Source organism: Marmota flaviventris, chromosome 15, assembly GCF_047511675.1.
Source record: "Marmota flaviventris isolate mMarFla1 chromosome 15, mMarFla1.hap1, whole genome shotgun sequence".
NCBI classification, from domain to species: domain Eukaryota; kingdom Metazoa; phylum Chordata; class Mammalia; order Rodentia; family Sciuridae; genus Marmota; species Marmota flaviventris.
In genome coordinates, this window is record NC_092512.1 from 48,389,230 (window position 1) to 48,405,767 (window position 16,538).

The window sequence follows — 16,538 nt, forward strand, 5'->3', positions numbered from 1 at the left end:
GTGCATGTGACGCAATCACTCTACCAACTGAGCTATATCCCCAGCCCCATAGAAGGATTTCTTAAACAAGCCAGGAGCACTAATGCACATCTCTAATCCCAACAATTTGAGAGGCTGGGGAAGGAGTATGACAAGCTGGTATCAATCTCAGTAATTTACCAAGATCCTGCTCAAAATAAAAAGAACTGGGGACAAAGCTCAGTGGCAGAACACCCAAGTTCAATCCCCCGTACTAGGAAAAAAAAAAAAACTTAAGAAGGATTTTATAAATAAGAGACAAAACTTATTAATTAAGAAAAAAAATGAATAAATGAATATTTTGACTACCTGCAAATCGAGAACTTGTTTATCATAAGACATCATAAGGAAAAAATTTTTAAATAAAAATAACAAAATGACCAGATACAAAAAAACAAGTGATATTTGCAAAATTAAAAAAACTAAAGATTAGTATCTGAACTATGTAAGAATGCCTACAAAGAATAAGAAAAAGACAATACATGGGCAAATGGGCAACAACCTTAACTAGAATTTTACCAACAAGGAAACTTATAAGATCAACAAATATATGAAAAGATGCAGATGTAACTGCCATCAGAGAAACAGAACTTCAGACCACACGATTTCATTTTTTAAAAATATGTTTTAGTTGTTGCTGGACCTTTATTTTATTCATTTATTATTATGTGGTGCTGAGAATTCAACCCAGGGCCTCACAAATGCTAGACAAGCATTCTACCACTGAGCCACAACCCCAACCCCACAAGATTTCATTTTAAAACCTATTAGAATAGTAAAAATCAGGAATGTTGCTAGTATCAAATAATGGCAAAAACTATGGAATAGTGGTAGCTCTAATACATTCCTGGTAAGTGTTTAAATTGTTAAAACTGCATAGAAAACAATATAATATTTTCATGTAATGTTGCACATTCAAGTGCCCTTCCAGAAGCAATTCTGGTTTTTAAAACATATGATATTTTTGCAGTTAAGTTCCAAGTATGCATTCTTTATAATAACAAACAATGGCAAACTACTCAAATATCCATTGGTAGAAAAATGGTTAAATAAATTAGGTTAACTCACAATAGAGCATTACACAACAGTGAGAATGAAAGAACTATAGCTTAAGGCAACTTCATGAATGTATCTTAGGAACAATAATGAGTGGGGAGAAAAAGACAAATTGGACTCCTGAGCATTAACATCTTTCTCTCATGCAGTCCTACTTTCAAGATTTAACATTCTGTAACAAAGTCATCTTAAAGACAAAGAAGAAAGAAATTATTATAACCTCATCTTTTGCTATGAATTTCCTTTGAAAATGTACTGGTTTCATGATTGAAAAAGAAATGCACAAATGTGGGCTACTGTGGGTCCTGAGTCTCAAAAGATAATAAAACAAACACAAAATTAAATGGAACATACTGAAGAACTGCTTAAGTCCAAAGACTCTAAAATGACAGGATGTCATTTTTCTAAGGAGTACTCTATGAATCTAATTGAAACATTTTTGTACAGAAGAAACTAATGTATTGAAATGCTTTTACATTTTTAGGACTTTTCTACATTTCTGGACTCTGGATAAAAAATGGTATATGGGATAGCAATATTTACACAATACAAAAGAAGTCTCCACGATTATTTTCTGGTTATAAACATGAATTTACATATCCAGATGTTTCTTTTAATGTTTCATTGTTTTCCTTGAAATGTATAAAAATTTGTAAATTATATTTTCCTCAATAAGATGATATTATTTGTGCACACTTTTTAAACAGTCTACAGAAAGAATGATTATGAAACTCAAAATAAAGAATTGGGTTTCTGGGGCTGGGATGTGGCTCAAGCGGTAGCGTGCTCGCCTGGCATTCCTGCGGCCCGGGTTTGATACTCAGCACCACATACAAATAAAGATGTTGTGTCCGTCAAAAACTAAAGAAAAATGAATATTAAAAAATTTTCTCTCTCTCTCTCTCTTAAAAAAAAAAAAAAAAAGAATTGGGTTTCTGTGTTTGCTGGTGGTACTGGGGAGTGAATCCAGGGATACTTTTTCCACTGAGCTACATCCCCATCCCTTTTTATTTTTTACTCTGAGCCACAGTCTTGTTAAGTTGCCAAGGCTGGCCTTGACTTGTGATCTTCCTGCCTCAGCCTCCAGAGTAGCTGAGATTACAGGTGTGTATCACCACAACCAGCTCAAAACAAAGAATTTTATTTCCGGTATTAAAAAAATGAAAATAATGGGAAAAACAAATTCAGGATAACAGTTACATTGGAAGTTAGGAAAAGACAGAATATGGGATCAGGAGGCGTTCACAGGTAATCCTTTAACCATGCTGGTAGTTAGGAAAAGACAGAATATGGGATCAGGAGGCGTTCACAGGTAATCCTTTAACCATGCTGGTATCAACCTAGTTTTCAGTTGGAAATGGTTGACTCACAGATTTGTGTGTTAATTACTGACTTCCATATGTTACATATGATCTGGCATATTCAAATTACACATTTTTAATAAGTTAATCCATGGAAGGCAAGAAGTACACAGAGGAAAATGTAAATCACTAATTTGTCAGGTGTGATTTCTATAGTCTGTCATAGAAGAGAAGGGTTAAATATTATCTTTCAAACAGATGGTGTTTTATTTATCTTCCAAGAAAAAGACACTTCTTCCTGGTCAGTAAATGGGGACTAAGGAAAGGGGAAGAAATTAATTCATCTGGAAGTACATTTAAAAAAAAAAATTAAGGAACTTCATTAATGGTTTAGACATTTTGGGTGGATGAGGGTGCTATATAATTTCAGGTAATTGCTGAAAATAAAGGAGACAGGCACTGGATTAGCTATTTGAGATTAATTTTAAAAGTTTAAAACACCATGCAGACTGGGACTTGGTGCCAACCAGGTTAAACTGTTCACTCTACTATTCTAAACTTCCTATACCCTGATACCCAGCTCCAATATACTTCTTGCTCTGTTTCATATAAACCTTTCTACATAAACCAATCATCAGACTCAAGAACACATGCCTCTCTGATAACCAGTAACTGCAAACTTAAACTACAAAACATGATAAGCTGGTTAAAATATGATACCATCTTGGGCTGGGGTTGTAGCTCAGTGGCAGAGTGCTTGCCTAGCATGTGTGAAGCACTGGTTCAATCCTCAGCACCACATAAAAAATAAATTAATAAACAAAGATATTATGTATCCATCTACAACTAAAAAAATGTTTTAAAAAATACCATCTTCTCCTAAAAACATATACAACAAATAAAATGTTCAATTTCAACATATAATTAATCCCCTTGCTTCATTTAAAAACAAAGTTGCATGGCACCTTAGAATATACTGTTCTATATATTTTCTCTTTAATCCTAGCATTGTAATAACTCTTGTGAGCAAGGAGGTACCTTGTCCATCTTAGAGATGAGAAAATGCCTCAGAAATGTTAAAAGGTCCATGGTCATATTTTTATATCATCATTATTACTGGTTTTGGTAGATATAATTAACTATCAACATGTACTGAGTTTGATTATTAAATACAGTGTTAGTTTAAAAACACTGTTAATCACTTACAATGTATCAGGAACTGTCCTAGACACTGGGGATATAAAGATGAATAAGATGTGATTCCTTCTTTCAAGGAGCTCATAGTCTGGTGAGAAGACAATCCTGTAAACAAATATATAGTTTTCAGTATGATAGTTACCAAATAGATGCAAAATATAAAGCAGTACACCTGGGGCATACAAGACAAAGTAGATAATCTAATATTCAAGGATCAGGAAAGGATTCACAGAAAAGATCAGAATAGTTTACCTGGTAATCTAAATAAACCAAGCATAGTACTTTAAAGTTTATCCAGAAGGTAACTTATACATACTGATGGGTCTCAATAATGAGAATTTCATTTTGAAAAAAATTAATTTTGGCAACTATGAGATCATTTTTAAAAAGTGAGCTTTTCCAGAACCACATTATTGGTAGTATGACGGAATGAATTTGGGATACAGAAAAAATCTTTGAGCAGATGGTTATGGAATAGCTGAGGGTTACAAAAAGAGGAATCTAAACAGCTAAAATTTCCCATTTCAGATTTTGGGTGGATGAGGGTGCTATAAGGACAGGAAAAAGAAGAGGAGCAAATTTAGGGAGATAATATGGCAAGTTTTCAAAACCCAACTACAGAGTAAGACTATCTGGACTTCATTTCCAGTTCTGCCACTTAAGAGATATGTGATCAAGTTCTATCTTTTCCATGGCTCATTTTCTATATCAGTAAATGGAAGAACAAAGCCATCTACCCCATGTTATAATAAAAGATTAAATAAGATAAAACAAGTAAAATACTTAGCTCTTTGATTATGTGGCAAGAAGTAACCGCCTAATAAAGCCTAGCTATTGTTCTTATTATGGGAGGAGGTTAGAAATAAAAGTTTCATTTTGCACATGTTGTTCAAAGGAAGACTGTTCTCATCCGGGTGTCACACACAGTTTAGTCCAACAAATGTTGAACTTAAAAGGTTAGAAAACTGAAACAGGTCTATAGAGAAGAAATATTTTGGAGTTATAGTTTATGCAAGTGGTATTAAATCCATGAAAGATAAAAAAAGCGGGGCCAGGGTTGTGGCTCAGTGGTAGAACGCTTGCCTAGCATGTGTGAGGCACTGGGTTCGATAACCAGCACCACTTAAAAATATTTTTAACAAATAAAATAAAATAAAGGTATTGTGTTCATCTACAACTAAAAAAAAAAAACTTAAAAAAATAAAAAAGCTTGCTCATGGAGAAAATATTTGGACTACAAAGAGGAATAAAAGAGGGTGCCAATCAACTTATAAGCACAATATTAGTACTACTTAATATAACAAATCCATGGGGACAACAACTGGCATGATAATATGACTATCTTCCAGTTGTTCCTAGGATATGGTAACAGAGAACAGGATCGGGGGGAGAGAAGGGGGGGAAGGAAAAAAAAAAAACATGATCAATTCAGGTTCAAGAATTTAGAAAGTGGGCGTGGCAAAAGGAAAATCAAAGTCTGAATTTTAACAAACTTTACAGCAAATTGGCTATTCGTCCAAATAAATTTAGGTTATAACGTATGCTTAGAGGATATAGCCAGTTATATCTAAATTGATGATGTCCAGTTCAACTCTTTAAAACTGCCATAGTTTTACAAAAATTCATTATTATTCAACTGCACAAGAAAAAGACCTGAATGTAGATAACCAACTATATTTCCAGTACTGAGATTATAGAACAAATTCTCATTTAGAAGATATATAGTGACTGCTTACTTCAAGATGACATTCTTAAATCAAAAGCAAAAATCTTTAAAAAATCTGATTAGATCTGATTCATCCTGCACATTATACGCAGTGTTGGGGTTTTGAAAAGCCAGCAAACTATCAACACAAATCCATCTACCTGGATCAATTAATAAGCATACTTATTGACTGCCTAGTATGTAAGCAGGCATGACAAAGATATAAAAATGGTAGATGACAAATGTCCAGCTTCAATGAATACACAGAAAACAACTCAGTAACAAGATCAGATGGTATACATCATGCACTAGGAAAGTTTAGTCCAATATATGTGGAACCTTAGTTAGAAAACATGAAACTAGAAAAAACCATTACATCAACAGCACAAAATCGAAAAATCAATGAAATGTAGTAAAAATGTAGTAAAGTTGTCCTCCTTCTAATATATCTGAGATTAAGAAATACTAATGCATAAAATTTTCTTTAAAAATGCAGACTACAGTTTGTAGGGTTTAATTTTAAACAATACAGAAACAGGCTTGGGATGCAGCTCAGTAATAGAGTGCTCGCCTAGCATGTCCAAGGCCCTGGGTTTCATCCCCAGTACCGCAAAAATAAACAATACAGGAATATTCTATTGAGATAAGTCATTTTTAGAGATACTGATAGTCATTTCAGTGAACTTATAAAATGTGACAATAAACATGAGGGTGGACCAACTCATCCCAGTGTGCCCAAGACAATCCAGGTTTTAGTCCTACATCCAAAGAAATCTCTCAGTTCTAGGCAAACTGGGATATTTGATAATCTTAACAAACAATATGATGGGTCTACCTGCCAAAACAGCTTTTTTATATACCTCAAAGAAATTTTTCTAGTGGAATCTGGTCATATAAAGTGTAATTGTGCTATTTTTTTTTTTTTTCATTTCCATGTAGCCTGCAAACTCAGGAAGAAAAAAATTCAGTCATATGGGGACTACCCACTAAGACATGTTGGGAAACAGAAGTAGGTAAAGTAAGAGGCGGGTTTTTTTGAAAATACAATGCCACTCATAGACTTCAGTAACAAACCCTTCAAATTATCAACACTCTTGACTCCTAAAGGCTGAAGGCATTTCCAACTTCCTGCATGAGCTTTCTAATATTCAATCCTACTGTTCCTCCCTATATAGTAAAAATTCTTCCATATACCTTGCCCTCAAACTTCCCCCAACAGACTCTGCATTCAGGCCAAGGACTCATTACCCCAGTAGTTTGCAAACTGCTAATCTCCATTCAATCATCTCACACAAGTTTCCCCTCCCAAGCTTGATGGGCCCCATTCTGCTCACAACCTCCCAATAATTATCTCTTCCACCACAGTCTTCCCTTACAATCTGCCCACTTACTGTAGGAACTCCAGTCCCTCCAGCTCTCCTTTGTCCCTGGAGCCACACCATCACTATTTTATGTGTGCATAGCACTTGACAGTTTTGAACTATCACATACATCAGGGGAAACAGAGTAAGTGCAAGTGTTTCCAATTTCACCAATGCAATATTAATACTGTTTCCTTTAAACTGCACCCCCCCCTCTGATTTTTCTTTCTAGGATGTGTCTTCAACCAATATCTTCAAAGAAGCTTCGTGAAGTTTCATTGAAGTTCAGTGTATACTTATAACTGTGACAGAAGCGAGCTGATTTTTAATAAAATTTTCTTGTCCATAAGGACCTCTTCTTATATTTATACCACTGATTAATCCACTTAAGCCCAAACACAAAAATGTCAAGCCCCTGATAATTTTACATGTGTGTCACTAGGTAAAAGTGATGCTTCTAAAGTAGCACAATTTGGGTGACCTGAAGAGTACTTGCAATATCTACAGAAAAAAGGACAAATAAAGATGGGAATCTATAGATACTTTCTCACCTCTGACTGCAATTTGGATGTTTATTTCAACCTAAAAATGCCTATTTATTTTATTTCATTTTATTTTTTTAGAGAGAGAGAGAGAGAGAGAACTTTTTTAATTTTTTTTTTTTTTTTTTTAGTTTTCAGCGGACACAACATTTTTATTTGTATGTGGTGCTGAGGATCGAACCCAGCGCCGTGCGCATGCCAGGCAAGCACACTACTGTTTGAGCCACATCCTCAGTCCCTAAAAAATGCCTATTTAATCACAGGACCTAGTAACCTAATTTTTTTCTCCTCTACCTTGCTGAATTTTCAGCCAATTCCAAATTTCTTTTTAGTGTACAACATATTACTTTAGGGGAGGATCACAGGAAGTATTTTTTATGGGAATGTTAATTTTTAATATACCAAATTATCCAAGTCAGTATTAATACCCAACTCTTATTATTCTTCGCCACCAAATTTTAGATTTTCAACCAGAGGAAGTTAATTTTTACCAAGACTTTGGATTGTTTTCATTTATTCCTTAATTTTCACTTTCCCCGCCCAGCAGAGAAAAAGTTTATTTTGGGGCTCATGGTTTTAGAGAGTCCGTTCATGGTCTGCAGACTCCACGGCTCTGGGTCAGAGGTGAGGGAGAACATGATGGCAGAAGTGCATGGCACAGGAAAGCAGCTCAGCACATAACAGAGAGGGGGAGAGGGAGAGGAGGTGGGGAGGGGGGAGGGGGAGAGGGAGAGGGAGGCGGGAGGGAATGAGAGGGGGAGGGGGGGAAGGGGGAGAGGGAGAAGAGGAGAGGCGGAGGGAGAGAGGGGGAGAGGGGGGAATAGGGAGAGGGGGAGGGGAAGGGGGAGAGGGAGAGGGGCAAGAGGAGAGGGGGAGGAAGAGAAAGAGAGGAAGAGAGGGGGAGAGAGAGGGGGAAGAGGGAGAGAGGGGGAGGAAGAGAGAGAGAGGGAGAGAGGGGGAGAGAGGGGGGAAAGGGGGAGAAAGGGAGAGAGGGGGAGAGAGGGAGAGAGGGGGAGAGAGGGAGAGGGGGAGAAAGGGAGAGAGGGAGAGAGGGGGAGAGAGGGAGAGGGGGAGAAGAGAGGGAGAGGGGGAGAAGAGAGGGAGAGAGAGAGGGAGAAGAGAGGGAGAGGGAGAGAGGGGGAGAGAGAGGGAGGGAGAGAGAGGGAGACGGAGGGAGAGAGAGAGAGAGGGAAGGGGGAGGGGGAGGGAGCGAGGGGGGGGATAGAGATAGACAGGGGCAAACTATAAACCCCAAAGACACACCCCCAGCAATCTACTTCCTTTAGCCACATCCTACCTGCCTACAGTTACCAAGCAGCTAATACATACTGTGGATTAGGTTCAAGCTCTCATAATCTAAATATTTCACCTCTGAACATTCTTGCATTGTTTCACACATGAACTTTTGGGGGACACCTCATATCTAAACCACAACATTCCACCACTAGGCCCCCAAAATTCACACCCATCTCACAATGCAAAGTACATTTAGTCCATTTGCAAGAGTCCCATAGTCTTAACAATTCCAGCACTGCTCAAAAGTCCCAAGTCCAAAATCTCATTTGAGACTCAAGGCCAACTCTTGAAAGTTTTCCCCTGTAAACATCAAAAGCATATCCAATAAATAATGGCAGAGAGTAAACATTTCCATCCCAAAAGGGAGAAATAAAGGTATTCAAAGAAGTGATGGGACTATAGTAGGGACTTTCTCAGAACAAAGAAAAGGTAACAGGGCACCACCCTTCCACAACTGTTTAACACTGTTACAATTCTAAGGTACAGAAACAGAATGCCCAATCAGAATGTGTATTACTTTATATGGGAGACAAAGAGCTACCAAGAGGAACTAACAAGAGGTAATATAAAGCAATGCCTCCTGTGTTCAAGGCTCAGATTTTGGATATGAATCCACTCAGCCAATGCCACAACTAATAAATGCTGCTTCCTGCTGAACGCCCCAGTGCCCCATCTCTCCACAGGAGAATCCTGAAACAGGAGCAAAGTAAAACCAAAATCCAGCTAGGCAAACAATTCCACATCCAGCATCTGGGGAACATGGTGTCATGGTGTTTTCTCCAAAGGGCTTGTGTAGCTTGCCTCACATGCTTGCTGGCTGCAGCCCGCATGGTCTCTCAAGCTTTTTCTCTGCTAGATTCCTGCAGCATTTTTGTCAGACTTTCCACTGTACTGGCTGGCATCTCTTAATCTCAGGGGTCTCCACCGTCGCTTGGCTTCCTTCTCATATCTTCACCTATTGCCCTCTCAGTGACTGCCAGCAGTGACTCTGAGGATACTACACTTTGCTTGGCCTCCCAGGAGTTCCTTAGAAATCTCAGTAGCAGCTTCCATGACCCACTATCTCCAGCATCCTGCATTCTTGCAGAACCAGCACCACTTGGTAGACATCAAGTTCTGCTACTATCTCAAGCATTATCCAAGGTTTCTCGTTTCATGTCTGCAACACTTTCTAAGTATCTGGATGCTAAGCATGGTGAGAAAACTTCCTAGACCCCCTGTGCAAGCAGGTGACCCCTCAGTCTCTTCTCAAAGGAATTTACTTTTACACCCATGAACCTGTGATAGGTGTGGTCTTGCCAATTGCTGAGATGCCCTCAAGTCATCTTTCCTATTGTCTCTGTGTAAATACCTTAGCATCTGTTTAATCTTTTTAATAACCACACTTTACTTGGCTCCAGTTTTACTCCACTTTTCAGACCAAACTCCAAGTTTTTCAAATCTTTACCCTCTGCTTTCTGCTGATTTTCACAGTAAAACTGGCAAATAGCGACTAGCAATGTCCATGCCACTGCCTTGAAATTTCCTGCCAGACTTTCTGAAGTTGTGTTACTACAGCACTTTATTAACCTTCTAGGATAAGTTCCAGGCCAGCCTCAGCAAATTACCAACACCCTGTCTCAAAAAATAAAAAGGACTGGGGATGTAGGTCAGTGGTAAAGTGCTCCTGGGTTCAATCCCAGTACTGAAAACTAAACAAACAAAAACAAATAAAAGCAAGCAAGCAAACAGGGAGAAAAAATCCTTTAACGAACTGACTTCTTAAAAAAATTAGCCCAAAAAAACGCGAGAGATTTGTTGCACGGAGGGTAACACTGATTATTCAGCAAATCGCCCCGCGGCTAGAGTCTGCAGCGCGCGCTGGGAAACGAGGAGACAGCGGCGCAGGGATACAGCGCTGCAGTTTCTGCCAGCCGTGCAAGCGCCGTATTCAGTGCTGAATTCTGGGTTCGAGACGGGCGAAGGAAGCGGTCCATCTCGGTTCTCCACACCGGTCAGACCACAGAGGAGGCCAGCGGCCACCATATTGGAGAGCTGATGTCACCATCCCTGTTTTCGACTGACCGCAGCTCATTCAGCCATAGAACAGGTAATTTCAGGCTGCCATTCGCCTGCGGCTTGCAGACAGATTACTCAGGCTCAGTGCCTGAGTGCTTCTTGGAGCCTGCTCTTATCAGAGCATACACCAAGCACGGAGCGGCTGAGTTCCGGCTCCCGGAGCTGCCCTGGCCCAGGGCTAAGGAGCCCGCGGAAACTGTTTCTCGGTCCGGGTCCTGCTGAGGACCGGTCATGAATCACCCATTGCTTTGGATACCCGGCAAAGGGAACGAAATGCTGCCATTCGCATAGGATACCAACATGGCAGAGATCTGATGTCATCAGAAAGCGGCAGAGGAGAGAACTTCATCAATACCAGCGGCGACAGAAACAGTTGGTCTCCTGGTAGGGAGGGTGAGGCACAGACACCCGAGTCTCTCTCGCTTTGTCGACGAGCCAGAGGGGAGGAGCCGGGCCACCGCCCGACCCCGGAGCAGGCCCAGCAGCTCGCCGGCGTAGTGGTCGCGGGACCCCAATTGGAGAGGGGGCGGAGCGGAGCCGCCACCCGCACCCGCAAGGTGGGCAGACCCGCGACCCAGTGGTACACTGGCGTGGTAGGAGGGGCAGGGCAGAGCCGCCGCCCGTGCCTGCAAGGTAAGCAGACCTGCGACAGACTGGCGGGTCAGGCCCAGCGGCCTGCCAGCGTGGTACACACGTCACCCCAACTGGAGTAGGGGCAGAGCAGAGCCGCCGCCCGTGCCCGCAAGGTAGGCAGACCTGCGACCGACCGGTGGAACAGACCCAGCGGGCAGCAGGGGTGGTAGGCACGTCACCCCAATTGGAGTAGGAACAGAACAGAGCCTTCGCCCGCGCCCGGAACAGGCTCAGCGGTCCGCGGGTGTGGTAGACAAGTCACACCAATTGGAGGGGGGGCAGAGCAGAGCCGCCGTCCGCGCCTGCAGGGTAGGCAGACCTGCAACCGACCGGCGGATCAGGCCCGGTGGCCTGCCGGCGTGGTACACTCGTCACCCCAATTGGAGTAGGGGCAGAACAGAGCCGCCGCCCGCGCCCGGAACAGGCCCAGTGACCTGCCGGCGTGGTAGTCACGACACTCCAATTGGAGTAAGGAGAGAGCAGAGCCGCCGCCCGCGAATGCAAGGTAGGCAGACCGCCGCCCGACCCTGCAAGGGAGACTTTTCAACTATACAAGAGCAATATAAATATATAGGGGAAAAAAACATTTCAAAAACACAACAGTTTCACCAAGCAGAAAGAAATGCAAGCAGTATGAAAAGACAAGGAAAGAAAAGACCACAAGCAATGCAGGTCAACTCAACTTTAGAAGAGGTAACAGCTGCAGCAGATGGAATGTCAGATAAAGAATTCAGGATATACATGCTTCAGATGATCTGGAGTATCAAGGAAGACATTAGACAGCAAAATCAGACAATGAAAGATCACTTCGACAATGAATTACACAAACAAATCCAGGAAGCAAAGGATCAACTATACAGGGAGATAGAGGTTATAAAAAACAAACAAACAGAAATCCTAGAAATGCAGGAAGCAATAAACCAACTTAAAAACTCAATGGCGAATACTACCAGCAGAGTAGAACACTTAGAAGATAGAACATCAGACAATGAAGACAAAGTATTTCAACTTGAAAAGAACATAGACAGCTCAGCAAGACTGTTAAGAAACCATGAGCAGAACATCCAAGAAATATGGGATAACATTAAGAGACCAAACTTAAGAGTCATTGGGATACAGGAAGGTACAGAACTCCAAACCAAAGGAATGAGCAATCTATTCAATGAAATAATACGAGAAAACTTCCCAGACTTAAAGAATGAGACAGAATCCCAAATCCTAGAAGCCTACAGGACGCCGAATGTGCAAAATCATAAGAGATCTACACCTAGACACATTATAATGAAGATGCCCAACATACAGAATAAGGAGAGAATTTTAAAAGCTACAAGAGAAAGGAAGCAGATTACATTTAGGGGTAAGCCAAACAGGATAACAGCTGATCTTTCAACACAGACTCTGAAAGCTAGAAGATCCTGGAATAACATATTTCAAACACTGAAAGAAAATGGGTTCCAACCAAGAATTGTGTATCCAGCAAAATTAAGCTTCAGGATGGAAGATGAAATTAAAACCTTCCACGATAAACAAAAGTTAAAAGAATTTGCAGCTAGAAAACCATCTCTTCAAAACATCCTCGGCAAAACATTACAGGAAGAGGAAATGGAAAATAACAATGAAAACCAACAGTGGGAGGTAGGACAGTAAAGGGGGCGAAAATAATCAAAGAGGAAAACAAACCATGTTTAGTAACATAAATAAACAAATATGGCTGGAAGAACAACCCATATCTCAATAATAACCCTAAATGTTAATGGCTTAAACTCACCAATTAAGCGACACAGGCTAGTAGAATGGATCACAAAACAAAACCCAACAATATGCTGCCTACAGGAGACGCATTTGATAGGAAAAGACATACATAGGCTGAAGGTGAAAGGTTGGGAAAAATCATCACTCATATGGACTTCAGAAACAAGCAGGAGTGTCCATACTCATATCAAATAAAATAGATTTCAAGCCAAAGTTAATCAAAAGGGATAAAGAGGGACACTACATACTGCTCAAGGGAACCATACACCAACAAGACATAACAATCATAAATATATATGCCCCAAACAATGGTGCAGCTATGTTCATCAAACAAACTCTTCTCAAGTTCAAGAGTCTAATAGACCACCATACCATAATCATGGGAGACTTCAACACACCTCTCTCGCCACTGGACAGATCTTCCAAACAAAAGTTGAATAAGGAAACCATAGAACTCAATAACACAATTAATAACCTAGACTTAATTGACATATATAGAATATACCACCCAACATCAAGCAGTTACACTTTTTTCTCAGCAGCACATGGATCCTTCTCAAAAATAGATCATATATTATGTCACAGGGAAACTCTTAGACAATATAAAGGAGTAGAGATAATACCATGCATCTTATCTGATCATAATGGAATGAAACTGAAAATCAACGATAAAAGAAGGAAGGAAAAAGCATACATCACTTGGAGAATGAACAATAGGTTACTGAATGATCAATGGGTTATAGAAGACATCAAGGAGGAAATTAAAAAATTCTTAGAGATTAATGAAAACACAGACACAACATATCGGAATCTATGGGACACATTGAAAGCAGTTCTAAGAGGAAAATTCATTGCTTGGAGTTCATTCCTTAAAAAAAGAAAAAACCAACAAATAAATGATCTCATACTTCATCTCAAAATCCTAGAAAAAGAAGAGCAAAACAACAGGAAAAGAAGTAGAAGGCAAGAAATAATTAAAATCAGAGCTGAAATTAATGAAATCGAAACAAAAGAAACAATTGAAAAAATTGACAAAACTAAAAGTTGGTTCTTTGAAAAAATAAACAAAATCGACAGACCCTTAGCCATGCTAGCGCAGAGAAGAAGAGAGAGAACTCAAATTACTAACATACGGGATGAAAAAGGCAATATCACAACAGACACTTCAGAAATACAGAAGATAATCAAAAATTATTTTGAATCCTTATACTCCAATAAATTAGAAGATAGTGAAGGCATAGATAAATTTCTTAAGTCATATGATCTGCCCAGATTGAGTCAGGAGGATATAGACAACCTAAACAGACCAATATCAATTGAGGAAATAGAAGAAACCATAAAAAGACTACCAACTAAGAAAAGCCCAGGACCGGATGGGTATACAGCAGAGTTTTACAAAACCTTTAAAGAGGAACTAATACCAATACTTTTCAAGCTACTTCAGGAAACAGAAAAAGAGGGAGAACTTCCAAATTCATTCTACAAGGCCAACATCACCCTGATACCTAAACCAGACAAAGACACTTCAAAGAAAGAAAACTACAGACCAATATCTCTAATGAACCTAGATGCAAAAATCCTCAATAAAATTCTGGCGAATCGGATACAAAAACATATCAAAAAAATTGTACACCATGATCAAGTAGGATTCATCCCTGGGATGCAAGGCTGGTTCAATATACGGAAATCAATAAATGTTATTCACCACATCAATAGACTTAAAAATAAGAACCATATGATCATCTCGATAGATGCGGAAAAAGCATTCGACAAAGTACAGCATCCCTTTATGTTCAAAACTCTAGAAAAACTAGGGATAACAGGAACATACCTCAATATTGTAAAAGCAATTTATGCTAAGCCTCAGGCTAGCATCATTCTGAATGGAGAAAAATTGAAGGCATTCCCTCTAAAATCTGGAACAAGACAGGGATGCCCTCTCTCTCCACTTCTGTTCAACATAGTTCTCGAAACACTGGCCAGAGCAATTAGACAGACGAAAGAAATTAAAGGCATAAAAATAGGGAAAGAAGAACTTAAATTATCACTATTTGCAGATGACAGGATTCTATACCTAGCAGACCCAAAAGGGTCTACAAAGAAACTATTAGAGCTAATAAATGAATTCAGCAAAGTGGCAGGATATGCCGCAGTCTGGCTGGGCACAAATCACGAGCCACTGAAGCAGGAACAAACTTTATTTTTAAAACGCAGAAAAACACTTCACACAGCTCCCGGGGAAATCCTCCCGAACACGCCACGAGGCTTGTCCAGGAACCCCCAGCCGGAACTATATCTCCCGGAAATCCCTCCTCCTGCACTTCCCCAACCAATGGGAACTCTCGGGGAATCCCCGGAAATCCCCACGAGAACTCCAAAATAGTGCGAGAACTCAAAAGTTGCGGCAGAGGCGGACAGGCAGAGGCGCCTGTCAATCAATACTGTTGGCAAAATGCCAGGGGCCATACAGACTCAGCCGTGGCTCTCAGCATCTCCCCCTTTTTGTTTAATTAAACAACAAGCAATGTGGCTTAGGGACCGTGCCTGTTAGGCAGTCCAATTCAACATATGGTCCTTACCCGTCATCGGATGAACTGACCTCTAGGCGTCAGCCTCCTGTCTTAGGTTGGTACCACTGCAATTGGATCATACCCGTCACTGACTACCGGTCCAGCATACAGCCATACTTGTGGATAGGTCTATGCACCAGTGGGGGGGTGAGGTTCTTTGCCTCACCTCTGTTGGCCCCCAAATTTGGCCTTGGTGCCAGTGGGGGAGTGAGGTTAATGTGGCTTAAGGACCGTGCCTGGTAGGTTGTCCAATTCAACATATGGTTCTTACCCGTCATCGGAAAACTGACCTTTAGGCGTCAGCCTCCTGTCTTAGGTTGATACCACTGCAATTGGATCATACCCGTCACTGACTACCGGTCCAGTATAAGCCATTGGCCCCCAAATTTTAGACCATCACTAGCAGAAGGGAGGAGGATGCAAAATGCCATGACACTAAGCCAATTGAGGGCTCCTTTGAAAAATTGTACCACCGGTGACACCATCAACAAAAATACTCCAGCACTACCACAATTCGCTGTACCAACAGATAGTTCACAATGCATACAAGTGATACATAGTCCAGGCAAGGTCTGCAAGCAATTCAAAGCAGAGGAATCTGTCAATATGTCCATTTCCTCCCAAAGTAAATCGACTCCTTGATTGAGCATTACTTGTGGAGTTATTATTCATTGATGCATCAGTTTTTACAGTTTGTTGTGATAACTATCGAAGAAGCTGTAGTTTGGTTTTATCTTTGTCTTCACCGGCACTGGGATGAAGATAGGAGTTCTGGCAATGATGCTAAGAAAAAAATTATGTAACATTCCAACAGGCACTAAGAAAACAATTTTTTGAACAATTTACATTATCCTGAACAGAATTATTAAATATAATGAGAAGGAAAGGTGAAAGTAAACAAACAGATCTGTTAACCTCCTATTTGTTCACATATTAAAACAATTTTCAACAGCTGTTTACCCAATCTAAATTAAACCATTAAAATCACGTGAATAAAAAAATTCGGATCCATTTATTCATGAGCGCTCCTCATATATGATATATGGACA

General features: G+C 40.2%; 1 protein-coding gene across 3 annotated transcripts in view; it reads right to left on the reverse strand.

Moving 5' to 3' along the window:
* The window catches only part of Wwp1 (WW domain containing E3 ubiquitin protein ligase 1), a 117,968-nt gene that overhangs the window by 78,139 nt on the left and 23,291 nt on the right, over positions 1-16,538 (reverse strand). For 2 of the 3 annotated variants that reach the window (XM_027947974.2, XM_027947970.3), the window contains exon 2: positions 3,582-3,677. The exons of the other annotated variant lie outside the window; for it this stretch is intronic. The gene's annotated coding sequence lies outside the window, so the exon portion shown is untranslated. The remainder of the gene's footprint in view (positions 1-3,581; positions 3,678-16,538) is intronic. 3 annotated transcript variants of the gene reach the window in all.